A 16,060-nucleotide genomic window follows, 5' to 3' on the forward strand; every position below is an offset into this window, starting at 1 on the left:
AACCAATCCTTTGAACAAGGAAGCTTCCCAGAGGTGCTGAAGTAAAACCATTGCTCAAATAAGGGTCAAGTGAGGATACGGGGAATTATCGTCCCATCTCCTTCCTCCCAGTCCTATCAAAAATCTTTGAAAATGCTGCTGCTATGCAGATTCGAAATTTTATGGAGAAATATGATATCATTACGGAAAACCAATTTGGTTTCAAGCGTGGCAAAAATACTATTGATGCAATTAACAAGTTTATCGACAAGATCAGCACATCATTAGACAACCATAATAAAGTTGCAGGAATCTTTTGTGATCTCACAAAAGCCTTTGACTCTGTAAATCATTCACTGCTCATCTATAAGCTTGACAAGTATGGAATCAAGGGTAATGTCCTAAATTGGCTTACTTCATACTTATCAAATAGGAAACAAAGGGTGATTATCTCATCAAATGCAGCAAATTACTATTCAAAATGGAAAACAGTAGCCCAAGGTGTCCCTCAAGGCTCGATTCTAGGACCTATTTTGTTTTTGTTCTATGTTAATGATTTACCGAACAATATAAATGCTCCATCGATTTTATTTGCAGATGACACATCTGTATTAATTGAAAACCAGGAGCCAGAAAACATCCCTTTCTACATAATAAACACAATGAACAAACTAGAAACATGGTTACAACTGAATGGATTAAGATTGAACATCCCCAAAACCCACATGGTCCAATTCAGAACAAAACAGTCAAAGCCCCAAGAAATTAAAATAACTCATAAAAATCAGGATATAGAAGAAGTGGATTCTGTGAAGTTTTTAGGGTTAAATCTAGATAAAAATTTAAACTGGAATAAACATGTTGACTACCTGTTAAACAAATTATGTAGCTTTGCATTTGCTATGCAAATATTAGCTGGTGCAACAGACACGAATACAAGTAAAATTGCATACCACAGCTACTTTCAATCAGTTGTAAGGTATGGTATTATTTTTTGGGGAAATTCAAGCAATATATTGCGCATACTAAAGTTACAGAAAAGAATTTTAGGGAACATGTGTACTGCCCATCCAAGGACATCATGTCACCCACTATTTGATAAACAACAGTTATTAACAGTTCCCTCCTTATACACCTATGATATTATCATCTGTCTACACAGCAATTTAGAGTTATTCGAGAAAAACTGTTTCAATCACACATGTAACACGAGAATCAAAGACAATTTTATGCTTCCCACTTATCACTTAAACCTATATGCGCAGTTTCCTCAGTATATGGCAATGAAAATTCATAACAAGCTAAAAGGAAGTAATGTTCTGAGTATGAACCTAGAGACACTGAAAACAAAGTTATATGATATACTTGTCAAATGCTGCTACTACACTGTTGAGGAGTTCATGAAGGATGAACTGAACATTTGAGCAGGATAAATTTACATATAGTCTTGTGTGTAAATGTAACTGTGCTTCACAAAAGGGAGGAAAGAAAAATAAAAATTTATATTAATGTTAAAATGCTTTGTACCAATTAGGCCTAAGTTGCGTTATCCATTATTTTGATGTCTCTCCTGTACACTAATCATATGATTAGAAATTGTATGTTATGAGATGAATTTTAGAGTTAGTTAGTTAGAGGTAGAGTTAGTTACTTACATGTTCCATTTTTCAATCTCACGGTAACAATTATGATGTGGAACGTGTCAAGTGCATAAGAAATGCACACACAAATCAAGGTGTTTTTTCTTCTTTTTTCCTTTATTTTTTTAAAAAAAATTAAAATCTTTATTATCTACCCCATTCTCTTAAATGGCACAAAATGCATATATCATACCTATAGATTTATGTATTCCTATTCAAGAATTCATCTATGGTATGGAAGGAGTTATCAAGGAGACATGATTTCAATTTATTTTTGAAACTATTACTGCTGTCTGTCAGACATTTTATTTCATCTGGTAATTTATCGAAAAGTTTTACAGCAGCATAGTATACCCCTTTCTGTGCCAAAGAGAGGTAAGGTAGAGGATAGTGTAAGTCCTTTCCTCTGGTATTATAATAATGAATGTCACTGTGGTTTTTAAACTGGTCCTTGTTGTTGAGAACAAATTTCATTACTGAGTAAATGTGCTGTGAGGCTGTTGCAAGATTCCTAACCTTTTAAACAGCTGCCTACTAGATGTGCAACTGTGAGCCCCATACATTATTGTAACCATTTTCTTTTGAGCAGTGAATATTTTTTGTCTAAGTGTTGAATTACCCCAAAATATTATTCTGTATGACATCAGAGAGTGAAATTATGGAAAGCATGTTTGATTGACAATTTCTATATCCTCAGAATCAGCAATTATTCTGATTGCAAAAGTTGCTGGATCTAGTCGCTTTAGGAGATCCAAAATATGAATTTTCCAATTAAGATTCTCATCTATATGTACACCCAAAAACTTAGTATGCTCTATCCTGGCTACTGTCTTCTGTTGCTGTGTTATGTTTATTGAAGGAACTGTACTCCTTACAGTAGAAAATTGGATGTATTGTGTTTTTCCAAAGTTCAGAGGAAGCCCATTTGCAGAAAACCAATCAATAACTTTTCCAAAGACATTATTTGTATAATTTTCTATTGGAGTTTCTTTTACTGGAGTAATAATGATGCTTGTATCATCAACAAACAGTGTCAGTTTAGCTTCTTGTTTCAGATAAGAAGGGAGGTCATTCACATATATCAAGAACAGAAGGGGACCCATGACCTAATCCTGTGAAATATGTAATGTAATTTCAACCCAGTTAGATGAAGTGGAAAATTTTCTTAAATCACTTAAACTGTATAAAGAAACTTTTTGCTTCCTGTTCTGTAGATATGACTTAAACCACTCATATGCTGTTCCATTTATACCATAGAATTGTAATTCCTGTAACATAATGTCTTGGCTCACACAATCAAATGCTTTCGATAAGTCACAGAAAATTTTTATTGGTGACATTTTACTATTTAAAGACTCTATTATGTAGGCAATGAAACTGTATATTACTGTTTCAGTAGAACAGCATTTTTGAAATCCAAACTGTGATTTACTAAGTATCCCATTACTGTTGAGATGGCTAACCACTCTTGAGTACATAACTTCCCCAACGATTTTTGAAAATGCTGTAAGCAAGGATACTGGTTGGTAATTATTGACATCTGTGGTGTCCCCTTTTTTGTAGAGAGACTTGACAATGGCATATTTTAACCTGTCTAGGAAAATACCTATAGTTAGTGATGCATTACAGATGTAACTCAGAACATCAGCTGTAACTGCTCCACATTGTTTTAATATCTTGTTAGAGATGTCATCTACTCTGACAGAACATTTATTTTTCAAAGGTTTAATAATTTTCCTTATATCACAAGAGGTTGTTAGATGAAAATGAATCTGACAAGGATTTCTCAAAACTGACTCTTCCATGTACTGTTTGGCTTTTTCTTTTGAACTATTTTCATCAATTTTTTCACCTAAACTTACGAAATGGTTTTTAAGAACTTTCAGCATTGCAGCGTGTCAGCAATCGTAAGTATCGAAATAATTATGAAAAATCTGCCTCGAGTGCACAAACTACAAAGTTTGTCGTGCGTTGCTATTAAATAGGTCTTAACTCCCGCATCATCGCTTTTATCATTTGCTCAATTGGCTAATTGTGCGACAACTTTTGGCAATCAGTTAGGTCCCAATCCATGTTAACTTTGTAATCCCGCTCCCGTGCATAAGAAGAGCGTTTCCTGGCCGCGCGCAGGTGCAGTGATTTTGATGGTCTGCGGTGCCTCGGTTCGGTGGAGAGCCTGTGACCATCGTACGTTGGCTGGGGCGTGGCAGCACACACAGGGTTGAGATAAGTAATATTATTGACTTGGTACATATGTACCATGTATTTGTAAAAAAAAATGTTTTTATAGGGGCTTGCCACTGTAGGTGTTGATTTTAGCCTTTGACTATGCCTATTTAGGCAAGCTGTTTTATATTTGTTCTGAAGAAGGCATGGTTACCCACGCTGAAACCTAGGTAAACACCAGGTAGTTTGTGCAATTGAGGCGGATTTTTCATAATTATTATGAAATGGTTGTTAAATACATTAGCTACTTGTGTACTGTTGGTTAAGGGGCTCCGGAACGCCCTATACTTGCAATGTTAAAATAACGCTTATAAATTACATCTTTCCTCACAAAGTCTTTGAGGTAGGAAGTTGAACTTTTTACAGATTATTTATTGGAATATGGGCTACAACTTAACACAGGGATTTTACAAAATTTTAGTTCAGTTATTAAAGATGATTTTCTTTCAATTGTAATGAAAATTCACAACATTTCTTGCAATTTTTTTTTATATATTCAAAAATATACAGTTTTTTGGTAAAAGGCTGTGTTAAATTATGCAGAAGGTACTGTGTAACATTTACTGAAAGTTTGAAACAAATATGTTTGGAAGGTCCGTAGAAAACATGTAATTAGTATGAGAAAATAAAAGTTCTGGGATTCGAGCGACAAAGATTGGATTAACTTTTTAGTGCATTCTGGGTCCATAGGATGGATTATCTTCATCCTCTGCAAACTCCTCCTCCAGCTTCCTCTTGTTCCTCCTCCTGTTTACTCTTGCTTGTATTTCTAGACTCTTTACAGCCCTGTCTGCAGCCCGAAGGCGTTCCTTGTCTAAAGCAAGCATCGCTCGTTGTTTTGTTCGTAGATTTTGCTACCATTTTCTTCAGTTGCAGTTACTGCAACACTGTTCCAAAAGGTGGTCATGTATGAACACTTATCACATTTCAGTTGTATTTCACTAGCAAGTCCTACGTGCTTTATTATGGAGAGTTCCAGACCAACTTCACTACAATGAATACATCTTACACAATTTGAAAAAATTCCTTTGAGAACCGACATATCACATATTTCATTCACATCCGATTCGCCCATAAAACATTCATAGTTTTCACTCATTGAACCAAGCTTCTTCTGTGAAGTATTTTCTTTCCCACTTTGACTGCTATGGGCAGGTGTACTTGAGAGGTTAGGTTCACTCACTTGGTTATCGTCTTTATTGTTTACAGTAATAACACATACCTTTGGCTTTCCAACATTTCTCCTTTTCTTAAAAGCCTTCAGAGGATTTCTAATAACTTTACTTTTACTCATTATTATACTTCAACAAAACAAAGACTCAAGAAACAGAATTAATTACGAATATTTTCGAGATAATGACAGAGTAAATAAACATGAAACAATCGACAATCACACCAGCGATATATATTGAACCATCACAGGTTAGCCACAACACATACTTTATCTTACATCACTAAAATGTACCTGATGAACACGGACGTTAATAATAACACCATTTGACAGCAGTTTAACAGCGCCACAGTGGGTCACGCCCATGTAGAACACATTTCAAAAAAAATTTAAAAATAGTTGTAGTCTTCGGAGTTGAATAAATTATATATCTATTAAAAGGTAATAGTCTGCAGATTCAGAAAACGCAAAAAAGTAAAAATTGAACTTTTCATGATTTTGAGCCTTTCCGGAGCCCCTTAAGATGGTCTCATTCTCTTTAATGGTAATACTACCTACCCCATTGGTTACTTTTCCCGTCTCTCTTCTAACAACATTCCATATTGATTTGATTTTATTGCCAAGGTGTTAATTTCATCTCTAATATACGTATTTTTTAATTTTCTGAAAACTTTTCTCAGTATGTTACAATAATTTTTATAGCGTAAAATTACTTCGGGGTCTGTACTAATTCTTTCTGTTTCATACAATTTTCTTTTTCTTTCTAAAGGCACTTTAATACCTGTAGTAATCCAAGGTTTCTTAGAAAACTGTTTGGTGTTACAGTTAGTCTCTTTTGGGGGGCAAGTATGTTAAAAAAGGGATATAAATTTATCGAGAAATATGTTGCATTTATCATTAGCATTTGGCTCATTATATACATCTCAGTTTCAGTCCAAAAAGGAAAAGACCTACAGACAAGGTTTTAATGAAGATTTCAGTCTTTACATATGCCAGAAAAGACCAAATACATTACATTGAAAACTGATAACCAGACTGCAATGAAGGTCAAAGGGAACATAGAAAAATACTCATGAGTTGTGTCTGCAGCAGGTGCAGGCATCATGGGAGAGCCTTGGAAATGTAAAGAATGGAGCTTTTTTTAAAAACCTTGGCCAACAGCTGTAGACAATTACATGTGTATAATCTTGAAATTTGTGCTTTTGGGAGAGGGGGGGGGGGGGGGGCATGAAGGCTAAAATGCTTATATGGCATGAGAGGAAGCATTGAAGTTGGATCATGCATAGCAGTCCGCCCCGATAGCTAAGTGGTCAGTGCAATGGACTGTCATACCATAGGGCCCAGGTTCGATTCCCAGCTGGGTCAGAGATTTTCTCCACTCAGGGACTGAGTGTTGGGTTGTCCTTATCATCATCATCTCATTCCAATCGACACGCAAGTTGCCAAAGTGGCATCACCTAAAAATGTGCTGCGAATACACAGAAAGATAGATCCTTTATCATTTAGCTACAAAATAGCAGGTCAGCAACTGGAAGCAGTTAATACCATAAATTGTCTGGGAGTACGCATTAGGAGTGATTTAAAATGGAATGATCATATAATGTTGATCGTCGGTAAAGCAGATGCCAGACTGAGATTCATTGGAAGAATCCTAAGGAAATGCAATCTGAAAACAAAGGAAGTAGGTTACAGTACCCTTGTTCGCCCACTGCTTGAATACTGCTCAGCAGTGTGGGATCCGTACCAGATAGGGTTGATAGAAGATATAGAGAAGATCCAACGGAGAGCAGCGCGCTTCGTTACAGGATCATTTAGTAATCATGAAAGCGTTACGGAGATGATAGATAAACTCCAGTGGAAGACTCTGCAGGAGAGATGCTCAGTAGCTCGGTGCGGGCTTTTGTCAAAGTTTCGAGAACATACCTTCACCGAAGAGTCAAGCAGTATATTGCTCCCTCCTACGTATATCTCGCGAAGAGACCATGAGGATAAAATCAGAGAGATTAGAGCCCACACAGAGGCATACCGACAATCCTTCTTTCCACGAACAATACGAGACTGGAATAGGAGGGAGAACCGATAGAGGTACTCAAGGTACCCTCCGCCACACACCGTCAGGTGGCTTGTGGAGTATGGATGTAGATGTAGATGTAGATGTAGATGTAGATGTAGGCGACCGGTCTACCCGATAGGAGGCCCTAGCCACATGACATTTCATTTCATACATAGCTGGATACAGTTGTGAGAAACTGAATAATGTTGCAAGGGTGTTTTGTCACACAGTGCAGGCCTCCATGGCCAGTACTTGCATCCTTGATTTTAATCATTATTGTATTAGGATGTATGGAGAGACTACAGAAATTCAAAAGCACAAAAACAACTTTAACAGAAAAGGAAGAAGACTGAAATTACACAACTTGTGTGCCTTAGTGTTAAATACAGCAAATAGCACCAACTCTTCTCCACTACAAGCTCCATAACACATGTCAGCTTCATGAACTTGGTCAGTGGTGTGATGACATCAGGAACCAGCCTTTGGGTGGAAATAAGTAGTTCAGCTTGCTGAGCTTGTAGTTTAAGGCTGCTGTTTGAGTCTTTATAGCCTCTGATGATGCCTCCAGCATGTGGAAATGATGTATCAGCACTTTGAGGATGGCTTAATGCCCGTAAAACAAGAATCACGTAAGGCATAAAGAGTTCTCTACTATAATCCAAAAACTGTGACGGATGAAACAGGAATTTCAAAATTGCTGTAGTATACATTATTTTGTCAGCAAATGGGCAGGGAGTTTCGAACAGAATTTTATAAGAACAAGAGATATTTTGTAACAAATTATGAACATGTTACTGAAAGTGAGAAAGCACCATAAAAACATGATATTTATCTGCCTGAAAACTGGAGGGAACTACCATCAAAAATGAAGATGAGTAAATTATTTCAGCTGGCGAGAATGCAGATGTGTTACTTGCTGAGTGAGTTGACAGAATGGACATAAAATAAAATAGCTCTTAATTCCTATAGAATGTGCCTATTCAATGTCTATGAAATTCAAATAATATATGGGTGGCATTGAAGATTGAAAATTTGTGGGCGGTGATAGCTAGAAGATGGGAGGTCCTTTCGTCCCAACAGTGGCAGAGCCTATAGTGATGTATCCAGAAACAGAAAGTGTCACACAGGCAAAGCTGAATAACACTAAGAAACAACTACCTTAGATACACTTCACATTTGTGTATTATACCCTGTACATGAATCTAACTTCAGAAAGCAGCTTGAAGAGTTTTTATTCGCTGTTAATCCCATCAGTTAATAGGACCTTTTTTTTAGTAAAAATGGTTTGAAGATTCTTAATTATAGCAATGTGTTTTTTTTATTTGTGTTTGCCCTGTGTACAAAATAGTATGTAAGAAAAAGAGAGCTTTTAGGTGGAAGAAATGTTGGTAACAAAAGAAATGCTGTGATTTCACAAATATTTGAGAATATTGTCAATGTAAGTTATTCGCTCAAAACATTCTTACAATAAAAATGTATGACATGGAAATGATCAAGTTTTTCTCAAAATCCCAGTTCCTCTACCTCAAGGTATGAGAGAGAGAAAAAAATGGAAGGACTATGTGGGGGATATGTAACAGAAATCATCAATCAAAGGAATTTTTCTCCCTTTATAAGGCAGGAAGAATTCTGTGATAAGGTATCAGAACCCAGAACCAATGGGCAAAATGCTCTCCAGGCTAGTTCTTAGCAGTTTTCAGACAGAATTCTGGAAGGCAGAGGCTGCATTGCCTCTCAGGGATTTTGTCAGTTTTACTGCTGCTTCTGTGAGATAAATAGACAGCTCTTTACCCTGACTACCAGTCACTAGACACAACACTTTACTGTTCAGTTAAGAGGAGAAGGTACTTTATTTCCAGGCAGACTCTTCATAGTGTGTATTCTTTGCAGTTAGTAATTTGGCTACTCATGTTCCTATGCACAGAAATTACATCCAACGGTGTTGCCCAATTCATTGGTGAAATGGAAGCCTGGTTATGACAGCATTGCAGGCTTGTATTGAATAACAAGGCGGACACAACAAAGAGTATTCATTGACATGTACTGAATAGCAAGGCAGACACAACAATGAGTATTTCTTAACAATTGTTTGCCATAGCTGCAACAGGGAGCACATACTTGACCAAACTGTTGGCCCAAGGATCAAGACTTAAAGATGTAATATAGTCACCATAGAATATAGTTTTAATCTTCATAAATATGACAGTGATTAATTTAGAACAATCTCACATGGCACAAAAGTGCAGTGTGGTTCTATCAAGTTTTTCTGCAGAGACATTCATATCGACCAACTAAAAACAAAACATTAACACCTTCTGTGTACTGCCTCCATTCACAAGGACAACATAAAATGCTATTAACATAACATGTTCACAAGAATCACTTTATTTGTAATGCCAATTAGTGAAACAGTGATAATAATATCCACAAAACGTGCCAGATGTTGCATTGTTCTACAGTGTGCACTATTTGTCCGACATAGGACTGGCCATGATCACAAAGTGTCTCATAGAACCTAGGTGTTCTGAGTGTGGCCAGTCTTAAATTGGACAAACAGCAGGCACCATAGAATAACAGAAGAAGGAGCATGGGAGGTTTTATTGCCTACTCTAGCTTGAAAAATCCACTTAAGCTGAGCATGCATTAAAAAATGATCACCAGTAAAATTTGATAACACTTCTATCGTGGCTTGAACTAACAGCTTCTGGGATGGTATCATTAAAGAATGAAGGACAACATCCTTAACAGAGGTGGTGGCCTGCAGCTCAGTGATGCCTGGGATCCAGCAATAGTGAGGTTGAAGCGGGCATGTTGAACACATGAAGTCAATGCATGCCTCATATATGATGATAGCCCAATTTTATTTGATGTTGCCACTGCAAGACTCTGCAGTTGTACATTACATACATGTACAGAGAGAAATGTGGTACAGCTTTAAATGTCTGGAGAAGCTATGCATCAAGAAGGCTATTTTATTGAATTTGATGGCACCAGCACCCAAAATGACCAGGTCTGAGCGTAATGGCATGCATACACTATGCAAGCATTGTAGTTCTTTCTGCTGATAAGGGCAATGCAGCTCTAATTATGGAGCATGCAGGCTACAATATAAAGATCTGAGCACAACTGGATGAAGGTACTTAATGGAAGTTCCATGCAACCTAACACTGAGAATTATGATAAAGGCATTTTAGCTTTTTAAGCACTCATCATTCCTTCAACCACCCAGACCACCTACTGCTTACACTCTACCAAGATTCACAAGGATAAAATGCCATTCTGCCTCATAGTATCCACCACTATTTATTAATGTGCCTACCAAAGACTCTTTTGACCTAGTATCTCACTTCTTTAAAATTGACATGGTCGAGCTATTTAGGCACTTCTTATGTCATCTTATTTTCTGTACATTAGTCAGCATTATGATCAGATGAACAGCATTGAGACAGGAAGCCTATTAGCTCTGGCTATTACAAACATTTTTGTGGAGGATTTTGAGGATATTGCCAGAAATGGATGATGCATTTCACTTCCTCATGTCCTCATCCATCGCGAACGCCACAGTGTCTAGAGAAAACCTACACACCAATCTGTACTTGCACCCCATCATCAAACAGCACAGAAGCATACTGTGGTACAAACACTGACATATTGTGCAAGAATGATATCACATGCTGATAACCCACTCCACACATGCAGCGTTTCAGGTACAACGGTTGCAACAATCACCAAATAAACGAAGTGATCTCAAACAAGAATTACAATAAAAACACCAACATTGAGCAGGAAAAGAAACTTGCTTTTTTTGCTGTTCTGTGGTTTTGTGTCATGCAAGATAAGCTGGCTGCTAAAAAGACACAAAATCAAATCAATCTACTATCCTCCATAAAAAATATGACAGTTACTGAGATCAGTTAAAGACTGGCAGGTCTCAGAACACCTGGAGTCTACAAGATACCATTTGATTGTGGCCAGTCTTACATTGGCCAAACAGTACACATTGTAGAACAATGTTGGAAGGAGCATGAGAGATATTACCACCTATACTACCACAAAAAATCTGCTTTAGCTGAGCATGCTCTACAAAATGGTCATCAGATCAAATTTGATGAAATCTCTGCTGTGGCTTACACTAATGGCTTCTGGGACTGTGTAATTAAAAAAGCCATCGAAATAAAAAATCTGTGACAACACCCTTAATACACATAGTGGCCTGCAACTGAGAACAGTGTGGGATCCACTCATAGCAAGGCTTAAGTGGTCACATCAAATGCAGAGTCTACATATGCCCTTATATGGGAATACAGGGAACACCACTTATGTCACAGCATGCAGCTAGGATACATAAGGACATATGAGCAGCCCCTCTGCAGTCATTCCACTTGACTATGTCTAAGGAGCGCTTGATCAAAAGGTTGTGGGCTTTTAACAATTTGATGCAACTGGAAGCCTGTAAACATTATATTCTATGGGCCTGCTGTAAAGACTGCTCAAAAGCTAAACACTATTTTACCTTTACATAATTACTGAATATAAATGACAGATTTCATGTGCAGTAATGTCTCGCTACAAATGTATCAATAGTCAAAGAACATTTTACGGTTCTTAATTACCACATGTGAAAGTTCTATCTAGCTTCATTTTGAAAAGGTGTCAGCTACACTGTACACACCTTACTTACCAGCACATGAAATGGAATCAACTCCAGGACCATAGTACTCCATAATAGCACCTGTACCTCCCTTAACAGTAAGGATTCCAGCGACTTTCAAAATGACATCTTTAGGTGAAGCCCACCCCTTTAGTTTGCCTGTGAGCTTTACACCAATCACCTGCAAATTTCATACATATATAGTACATCTTGGAATGAAAAAAGGAATGGATAACTGTGGGTTAAGATTCAACTAATGACCATGAGGCCATTGGAGACAGAACTTTAGTCTAGAATGAACAAAAATGAGGAGAGAAGTTCGCCACATCTGTTTCAAAGGAACCAGCCCAGTACTTGTCTAGAGTAATTTAGAAAAAATCATAGAAAACCTAAATCTGAATAGGTATTTGAATGCACACCTCAAAAATCCATCTCCCAGGTTCAGCCTTTTTACCTCTGTGTCACCTTACTTGTTAGTACACCTGGCATCATAACTGTAGGACATGAAATGTTTCAGCGTAGACTGTTTTCCAATGATTTTTGAGCCGTCAGTCTTCTGATTGATTGGCTGTGGCCAGCCACGAATTCCTCCCCTGTGCCAACCTCTTCATCTCAGTGTCACACTTGCAACATATGTCCTCAATTATTTGTTGGGTATGTTCCAATCTCTGTCTTCCTCTACCATTTTTATCTTCTGCAGCTCCCCCTAGTACCATGGAAGTTATTCCTTGAAGTCTTAAAGCATTTCTTATAATTCTGTCCCTTCTTGTCAGTGTTTTCCATATGCTCCTTTCTTTGCTGATTCTGAGAAGAACCTCTCAGTTCTTACCTTATCTGTCAACCTAATTTTCAACATCCTTCTGTAACACCGTATCTAAAATGCTTCAATTCTCTTCTGTTCTGGTTTTCCCAAAGTTATTGATTTACTACTATACAATGCTGTGCCCCAAAGACACATTCTCAGAAACTTCTTTCTCAAATTAGGGTCTGTGTTTGATATTAGTTGACTTCTTGTGGCAGGAATGCCCTCTTTGCCTGTGCTACTCTGCTTCCTGTGTCCTCCTTGCTTCATCCAACATGGGTTATTTTGCTGTTGATGTATCTGAATTCTTCAGCTTCATGATCACCAATTTTTATGTTAATCAAACAATGGAAAATCCAGGATAAAATGTAACAATATTATGAAAAGGGTAGTTACTACTCACCATATAGTGGAGATGCTGAGTCGCAGATAGGCACAACAGAATGACTGTCAGAAAACAACAGTGACAGTTTTTTGTTGTGCCTATCTGCGACTCAGCATCTCCAGTATATGGTGAGTAGCAACTAACCTTTTCATAATTTTTATGTTAAGTTTCTTGCTATCCTCATTTCTGATGATTCTCGTTACTTCTGTCTTTCTTTGGTTTATGCTCAATCGAGAAAATGGCTCTGAGCACTATGGGATTTAACATCTGAGGTCATCAGTCCCCTAGAACTTACAACTACTTAAACCTAACTAACCTAAGGACATCACACACATCCATGCCCGAGGCAGGATTCGAATCTGCGACCGTAGCAGTCGTGCAGTTCCGGACTGCAGCGCCTAGAACCACTCGGCCACTAAGGCTGGCGCTCAATCCAGATTTTTGTACTCATTAAACTGTTCATTCCATCTTGTAATTCTTCTTTATGTTCACTGAGGATAGCAATGTCATCATCTTATCATTGATAACCTTTTACCCTGTATTCTAATCCCACTCTTGAATCTTTCTTTTATTTCTGTCATTGCTTCTTTCATATGTAGATTGAACAGTGGAGATAAAGTATGGCACTCCTATCTTACTCCCTTTTTAATCTGAACGCTTCATTCTTGGTCTTCTAGTCTTATTGTTCCTGTGATATTGGACACTCGGTTGGCCTTACTTTCAAATGTGTGTGCTGCCAGTTATGCTGCTACATTTCCACAGCTGCAGTTGTGGTACAAGGGTGCTGCCATGAATAATTACACCACTATCAATGAAATGCAAGCATTCTCTCTCCGGAGCTCCAGCAATGGGTGTACTTGAGTTCGAACATCCATGCACTGACCCCTTTTTGTGTGTTTGCCAGTTGAATAACATTTACAGACTTTCTTAGTGGCCAGGGCTCAACACCTTCTGAATAGACATTACAGTGAAGAGAGATTTACAAATCTTTTGTATCTGTACATATTTCTACATTCAGATGTACTATTGGCAAATTGACACTGAAACTAGAACAATGAATTTATGTATTATTTTTACTATTTGTTATTAGATGTAGAATAAATTAATATCTGGGTTTTCTGTTCATCAACGGCATCTGCTCCTTGCTCCTGTATCCACTGGAGAACCACACTGCATGTGAGGAAGTCATAACATTTCCCTCTTGGTTCTTGTTTATACTGTATATTACTTGTCTTTCTGTATAGCTTACTCCCATTTTTGTGAGAATTTCGAACATCTTACACCATTTTACACTGTCAAATGCTTTTTCCAGGCCAACAAATCCTATGAATGTGTCTTAATTTGTCTTCAGTCTTGCTTTCTTTATCAAATGTAACGTCAGGACTGGCTCTGTAGTGCCTTTACCTTTCCTGAAGACAGAATGATCATCTAACAGTTCCTCAATTTTCTTTTCCATTCATATGTATATTATACTTGGAAGCAACTTGGATGCCTGTTAACCTGATTGTGTGATAGCTCTCACATTTATCTGCTCTTGCAATCTTCAGAACTGAAGGGTGATATTTTTGTGAAAGTGTGATGGTATATGCCACCAGCCTCATAGAATCTACACACCAACTTGGTTGCCACTTCCCCCAATGATTTTAGAAATTCCAATGGAATGTTATCTGTCCCTTCTGCCTTGTTTAATCTCAAGTCTTCCAAAGCTCTTTTAAGTTTTGATTCTAATACTGGATTCCCTATTTCTTCTCTATAAACTCCAGTTTCTTCTTCTATCAAATCAACAGACAATTCCTCCTCCTCATAGAGGCCTTCAATGTACTCTTTTCACATATCTGTTCTCCATTTAACAATGAAACTCCCATTGCATTCTTAATGTTGCCACCGTTGCTTTTAATTTCACCGAAGGCTGTTTTGATTTTTTGTATGCTGAGTCAGTCCTTCTGACAATAATTTCTTTTTCAGTGTCATCATGTCTTTCCTGCAGGTATTTCACCTTGGTTGCTTTGCACTTCCTATTCATTTCATTCCTGAGTGATTTATGTTCCTGTATTCCCGTCTTTCCCTGAACATTTTTGTACTTCTTTTGTTGAGCAATTGAAGTATTTCATCTACTACCCAAGGTTTCTTTGCAGTTACCTACTTTGTATCTATATTTTTCTTTCCCATATGTGTGATTGCTCCTTTTAGAAATGTCCATTCCTCTTCAACAAAACAGACTGCTGTCATTTTCTTTAACACATTATCAACATCTTTAGCAAACTTCAAATGCATCTCGTCATTTCTCAGTACTTTAGTATCCCACTTCCTTCCACACTGATTCTTGCATATGATTCTCTTAAACTTCAGCCTGCTCTTCATCATTACTAAATTATGATCTGAGTCTAGTACGCATGCTCCTGAGTATGCCTTAGGGTCCAGTATGTGATTTCAGAATCGTGCCTGACCAAGACATAATCCAACTGGAATCTTCCCATATCTCCAAGTTTTCGCAGATGTAGATACTACTCTTGTGATTTTTAGTGGTGTATTTCCTATTACTAGTCGAAATTTATTGCTGGACACAATTCCTCTTTTCCTCTCTCATTCCTAGTACCAAACCCATTGTTTTTGTTGTTCTGGTCTTCAGCCCGGAGACTGGTTTGATGCAGCTACTCATCCTGTGCAAGCTTCTTCGTCTCCCAGTACCTACTGCAACCTAAATCCTTCTGAATCTGTTTAGTGTATTCATTTCTTGGTCTCCCTCTACAATTTTTACCCTCCACACTGTCCTCCAATACTAAATCGGTGATCCTTTGATGCCTCAGAACATGTCCTAGCAACTGATCCCTTCTTCTAATCAAGTTGTACCACAAACTCCTCTTCTTCCCAATTCTGTTCAATACCTCCTCATTAGTTATGTGATCTATCCATCTAATCTTCAGCATTCTTCTGTAGCACCACATTTCGAAAGCTTCTATTCTCTTCTTGTACAAACTATTTATCGTCCATGTTTCACTTCCATATATGGCTACACTCCATACAAATACTACATTCCATAGTACCAGATCGATCTGACGGAGGAGATAGAGAAGATCCAAAGAAGAGCGGCGCGTTTCGTCACAGGGTTATTTGGTAACCGTGATAGCGTTACGGAGATGTTTAATAAACTCA

At 37.6% G+C, this 16,060-nt stretch overlaps 1 pseudogene; it reads right to left on the reverse strand.

Annotated features, from left to right (window-relative positions):
* Window positions 1-16,060, reverse strand: part of LOC124595261 — a 162,188-nt pseudogene that overhangs the window by 87,567 nt on the left and 58,561 nt on the right.

The sequence above is a fragment of the Schistocerca americana genome, chromosome 2 (genome assembly GCF_021461395.2).
Source record: "Schistocerca americana isolate TAMUIC-IGC-003095 chromosome 2, iqSchAmer2.1, whole genome shotgun sequence".
NCBI lineage: Eukaryota > Metazoa > Arthropoda > Insecta > Orthoptera > Acrididae > Schistocerca > Schistocerca americana.